We start from the raw sequence: 6,000 nt of genomic DNA, 5'->3' as shown, positions 1-6,000 counted from the left end.
ATGCAAGGTTGAGCGTTAACTCATGCATGGTTGTGAAGTGCTCGTCGATACGAGTCCATAGACTAGCGGCACGTCCGATTTGGACATGTGGTTTGAAAGTTATGGACCTGTAAAGTTTTTCAAATACTGTATTATTTTATTATTATTTTTACACGCATAATGATGTGCCACGTGTGACTCAATAAAGGTGGCCATGTGTCACCATGGTGAAATGCCACATGTCAACCATGTGAAAAATCAAATTATTTTTATTATTATTTTAAATAATAATATTTTTTTTTTTTAATTATTATTATTTTTCCTTTTTCCTTTTTCTTTTTCTTTTCCTTTTTCTTTTCTTTTTCTTTTTCTTTTTCTTTTTCTTTTCTTTTCCCCACGTGGGAAAACACCACCACTTCTTTCTTTTTCTTTTTCTTTTTCTTTTTCTTTTTTTTCTTTTTTTCCTTCTTCTTCCCCGAAATACACACACACACGCAGCTTTTCTTTCTTCTCTCCCGACCGTCCCTCTCTCTCCTGTGTTTCAAATTCCGGCCACCCATAGCCCTCACGCGCCAGCCACCAAGGAAGCCCGCCACCTCGCGAGCTTGGCCGCCAAGTTTCACGGCCAGCCACCGCCGGACGCGCGCCGATCGGGCCGGAGAAGCCGCCGGCCGGCCAAGTTTCTCTCTCCTCTTTTCTTGTGTTTTCCGGCCAGCCCACTCCCAATTGAGCCTCCTATCCCCCTATTTTGGGTCCTCTGAATCCAAAAATGGCCTCCAATCCCAGAAATTTGAAGCAGTTTGTGAGATATGGGGAAGTGAACACCGGCCGAAACTTTCCGACCAAATTCCGGCCACCTCCGGCGGAATTGGGGTCGACGGAGACCGAATTGGTGATCCTCGTTCCACGAGCTTCGATTCGGTATATCATTCGACCATTTTGGTTAAAGTTTGTGTTTGAGCCCCCGGGTACCGGGTATTATTTACCCGAATAAAATATTAATTTATTTGACTGTCTGTGAATTTTGTTCTAGGAGCACCGGTGAGTCGTAGAATTGATCCCGTAGTAGATCGTGGGTTAATTACGTGCTCCAGGTGAGTGACCCACCTTTAAAAATATTTTCGGGGTAATTAATTGTATTTATGTGGTATTAATTTGGTATCTGTAAAATTGTGCTCATGTGGTGTATTTTAAATATAATCGGGAAAAATATTATTTTATATATATATTTACCATTGGTAATAAATGGAAATTTTGGGATCATTAAGAAATTCCCGATTATTATTTTATGGTGATTTAATTATGAATTATATTGTTGTTTAATTTATTATGCATGAGCAAAGTGAATTTTGGTGGTATTTGTACGTGGTTTTAAATTTAATTTTTCGGACATAATGAGGTTAAATATTTTGTGAAAATATTTGGTTAAATTTTATAAATTATGCCCGCGGTATTTTTATGGTTGCATTTTGTATTTCGAGAAAATTGTGGTTTGTTGTTATCGCTGTTTCGTACCGGGTGATTGGATAAAATATGTGGGATGGTGTTTTGTGAAATTTTGGTATACTTCCCACGGTGGTTTTTGGAAAAACGGTACGGTTGGTTGTTTATGTTTATTTTTAGACGCACTCATACAGTATTGGTGTTCTGGTGTATGGTATATGGACACGTGGTTTAGCACGCGGTTATTATATGGTTTAGCGTGCGGTTATTACTTCACCCGTGAGTTGCCATTGGACCGTGGGCAGGCAAGGTTATTGTTGCGCACAGCCGCCCCCCTCCTTGGCCGGGTGATGGTTTTTAGCAGTCGGTACTGTCGGGACGCCGAAGTGACCACTGCAGGTTTCTCTCTTTAACCTCCCGCCAGTCGGTGCTCGGGACGCTGGGTATCGGAGGGCATCACCGGTATATGGTGTGGTGCGTCAGGTGTAATTGTCGGTGTAAATTGCAATTAAAGTTTAAAACCCCAAAGGTGTTCAAAAAATTATTTATTATAATTTATTGCAGTTATTTATATTTGGGGTATTTATGTATTTATTTGTTTATTTGTTGTTTATTAATTTGTTTGGTTCCTTGGTTTTTGGGAAGTACGTACAAGGGTTTTGTGAAAATGTTTTAAAAGGGGAACTTTTCCAACTGAGAGAATTGTAAGGGTTTTAAGAGAAATTATTATTTTCCCATTTAATTATTATCTATCTACTGTATTACCGTGGTATTATATTGTATAGTAGATAGGGTCACTCACTGAGATGATTAGCATCTCACACTCTTAAATTCCGTTCCCCTAGGTCCAGGTTGGAGACGTTGATTGTCCGGGGCGAGCCCGACGTCTCAGTTCGTTGCCGAAGGTTCAAGAAGTTTTTCTTCCCTTTTTCCTCTCTATCTTGTATTATTTCCGTATCTGTCATTTTATAAATTCCGCATGTAACTGTAAAATGCTCTGTATACTGTATTGGACGTGTGGTTGTTCTTTATGCACTGGGTTGCTGCTGTTGTTTTATTTTTGAAGTGCTGCAATTTGTGGAACCAGTTTGTAGTTTGTGGGAGGAATAAGGGGATATTTTTGAAGTGTGTTTTCAGTGCAGGTAGTTTGTGGTAAGTAAATCCCTTAGGGGAGGCTCTGTCGGATTTTCCGTTGGAGGGTCCGGTAGGGTTTCCCTGGGATCAGGGCTTGTCTAGGGTTCCGGGTAAGGAATTCTGGACGGGTCCTGACATGTCTTCTTATTGAAAAATAAGCCTTTAAATAGGCTTTGAAAGAAACAAAATAAACCCTAAAAACCCTAGGAAAAACCGGCAAAACACATAAAGAAACCTAGTTGGCCGCAACTATACTTCCTTTCCTAATCTAAGTTTGATTAATTAATTCCTTTATATTAAATTAGGAATTAATTAATTTACAATAAAATAAAAACCTTCCTAAAGTTATTTGTCCAGAAAATAAATAAACAAAAACCCAAAAAGAAATAAAGTCAATCGCAAATTAGGTAACGAGTTGACTTTGACATCTAGGCTGAATTATGTCTTCAACCGAGCTAACTTATGTCTGCCTGATGTCCGAGCCAACTTATGGCCTATCCGAGCAAACTGATGTCTGTCCGAGCTAAGTTGTGTCTGGCCGAGCTAACTGATGTCTGTCCTAGCTAAGTTGTGTCTGGCCGAGCTAAGTTACATCCGATGTCCGAAGTCCGAGATCAGATGCCCGAGGCAAGACTCGTCCGAGATCAGATGTCCGAGGCAAGGCTCCGATATCCGAAGTCCGAGATCAGATGTCCGAGACATGGGTGTCCGATATAAAATGTCCGATGTATGGGTGTCCGATGTATCAACCTCCACCACTTGAATACTTAAAACAGGTCTTTTATCTTCAGGTATGGACAAGCCCTTTTGAGAATGAATTACTTTCTAGATAAAGGTAGCAAGGTTGTCCTTAAACCTCTTAGCTTGAGCCCTAGTGATCGGTCCAGTGTTCATCCGTATCGGATCAGTACCCCAGCGAGTTGTCGGTGGTGTGAACTCGGGCCGGTTCGCATCATTCCCCTCCTTTTGAAAAGGATTTGTCCTCAAATCAAAGTCATCACCTGCAGCAAAAGGAGATAAATCAGTAACATTAAAGGTGGCACTAACTCTATACTCACCCGGTAAATCAAGTTTGTAGGCATTGTCGTTTATCCTCTCCAAAACCTGAAAAGGTCCATCGCCCCTTGGCATGAGTTTGGATCTCCTTTGTTCAGGAAACCTTTCTTTCCTTAAATGCAGCCACACCCAATCTCCAGGTTCAAACACCATTGATTTTCGGCCTTGATTAGCCACCTTTGCATATTGTTCGGTCCTCCTCTCAATATTTGCTCGTGTCTTCTCATGAATCTGCTTTACAAAATCAGCTTTTTGTTTTCCATCTAGATTAGCACGCTCACTTAAAGGTAAAGGTGTTAAATCTAATGGAGTCAAAGGATTAAAACCATAAACAATTTCAAATGGAGTAAATTTAGTTGCTGAATGTAAAGACCTATTATATGCAAATTCAACATGTGGCAAACATTCTTCCCAAGTTCTTAAATTTCTACTAATTAATGCTCTCAACAATGCAGACAAAGTTATATTTACAACTTCGGTTTGTCCATCGGTTTGTGGATGACAAGTAGTTGAAAATAAAAGCTTAGTACCTAATTTAGCCCATAAAGTTTTCCAAAAATAGCTTAAGAACTTAGCATCCCTATCCGAAACAATAGTTCTTGGCATTCCATGCAATCTCACAATTTCCTTGAAAAATAAATTAGCAATATTGGATGCATCATCAGTTTTGTTACATGCAATAAAATGTGCCATCTTAGAAAACCTATCTACTACAACAAAAATTGAATCCTTACCTGTCCTTGACCTAGGCAACCCAAGAATAAAATCCATAGACAAATCTACCCAATGATAGGTAGGAATCGGCAAAGGCTTATACAATCCATGCGGCTTCAATGTTGATTTTGTTTTTCGGCACTTCAAACATCTTTCACAAATTCTCTCAACATCTCTCCTCATGTTAGGCCAATAAAAATGTTCTTGCAACAAGGATAAAGTTTTTAAAACACCAAAATGACCCATCAAACCACCCCCATGTCCTTCCCGAACCAATAATTCCCTAATACTACAATTTGGCACACAAAGTTTGTTTTCCTTAAACAAATATCCCTCAAATATGTAAAATTTATTAAATCCATGTTTCAAACAGGTTTTAAAAATTTCTCCAAAGTCACTATCATGCTCATAAAGTTCTTTCAATTGTTCAAATCCAAGCGATCTAGCATCTAAGGTAGAAAAGAGTACATACCTTCGGGATAATGCATCGGCAACCACATTTTCTTTACCTTTTTTGTAGCGGATCACATAGGGAAAGGTTTCAATAAATTCAATCCACTTGGCATGCCTTCGGTTGAGCTTTCCTTGACCCTTGAGATGCTTCAAAGACTCATGATCTGTATGAATCACAAACTCCTTTGGCATGAGATAATGCTGCCATGTCTCCAAAGCCCTCACCAAAGCATACATCTCCTTGTCATAAGTCGAGCAGTTTAGGGCAGCTCCATTTAATTTTTCATTAAAGTAGGCTATGGGTCTTCCTTCTTGCATTAAGACAGCTCCAATACCTACACTCGAAGCATCACACTCAATTTCAAAAGTCTTAGAAAAATTTGGCAAAACTAATAAAGGTGCATTACACAATTTTTCTTTTAACAAATTAAAAGATTTTTCTTGTACTTCCCCCCATTTAAAGCCGAAATTTTTCTTGACAACTTCATTTAATGGTGCTGCTATGGTACTAAAATCCTTGACAAATCTTCTATAAAAGGTTGCCAAGCCATGAAAACTCCTCACTTGGGTGATAGAAGTAGGAACCGGCCACTCTTGAATTGCTTTCACCTTAGCTTGGTCAACTTTGATTCCTGCAGCACTTACTACAAATCCTAGAAACACAAGCTCATCTTTGCAAAATTCACATTTTTTAATGTTAGCAAACAATCTTTCCTTTCTAAGAACTTGCAAAACTTGCCTAAGTTGATCCACATGGTCATCCAAATTTCGGCTATATATTAGAATGTCATCAAAATAAACAACCACAAATTTACCAATAAATGGACGCATTACATGATTCATAAGCCTCATGAAAGTACTAGGTGCATTGGATAATCCAAAAGGCATAACTAACCATTCATACAGCCCATATTTAGTTTTGAATGCGGTTTTCCATTCATCACCTTCTTTCATCCTAATTTGATGATAACCACTCCTAAGATCAATTTTTGTAAACATGCAAGCACCATACAACTCATCAATCATATCATCTAATCTAGGAATGGGATGTCTATATTTGATGGTAATGTTATTTATAGCCCTAAAATCAACACACATTCTCCAAGAACCATCCTTTTTAAGTACCAACAAAACAAGAACAGCACATGGACTTAAACTCTCATGAATGTATCCTTTATCAAGCAAATCACTTACCTGTTTTTGCAGCTCCTTTGTTTCTTC

The 6,000-nt window shown here is 38.8% G+C and overlaps 1 long non-coding RNA gene across 1 annotated transcript; it reads left to right on the top strand.

Annotated features, from left to right (window-relative positions):
- The first annotated feature begins 424 nt into the window (after positions 1–424).
- On the top strand, positions 425–2,632 carry LOC132803849 (uncharacterized). The gene is made up of 3 exons (XR_009639089.1): positions 425–900; positions 1,013–1,073; positions 2,268–2,632. It is a non-coding gene; the product is annotated as an uncharacterized LOC132803849 (long non-coding RNA).
- The last annotated feature ends 3,368 nt before the right edge of the window (positions 2,633–6,000 follow it).

This window comes from Ziziphus jujuba, chromosome 5 (assembly GCF_031755915.1).
Source record: "Ziziphus jujuba cultivar Dongzao chromosome 5, ASM3175591v1".
NCBI lineage: Eukaryota > Viridiplantae > Streptophyta > Magnoliopsida > Rosales > Rhamnaceae > Ziziphus > Ziziphus jujuba.
Note: the sequence above shows the minus strand (reverse complement) of the source record. Positions and strands in the feature narration are given on the sequence as shown.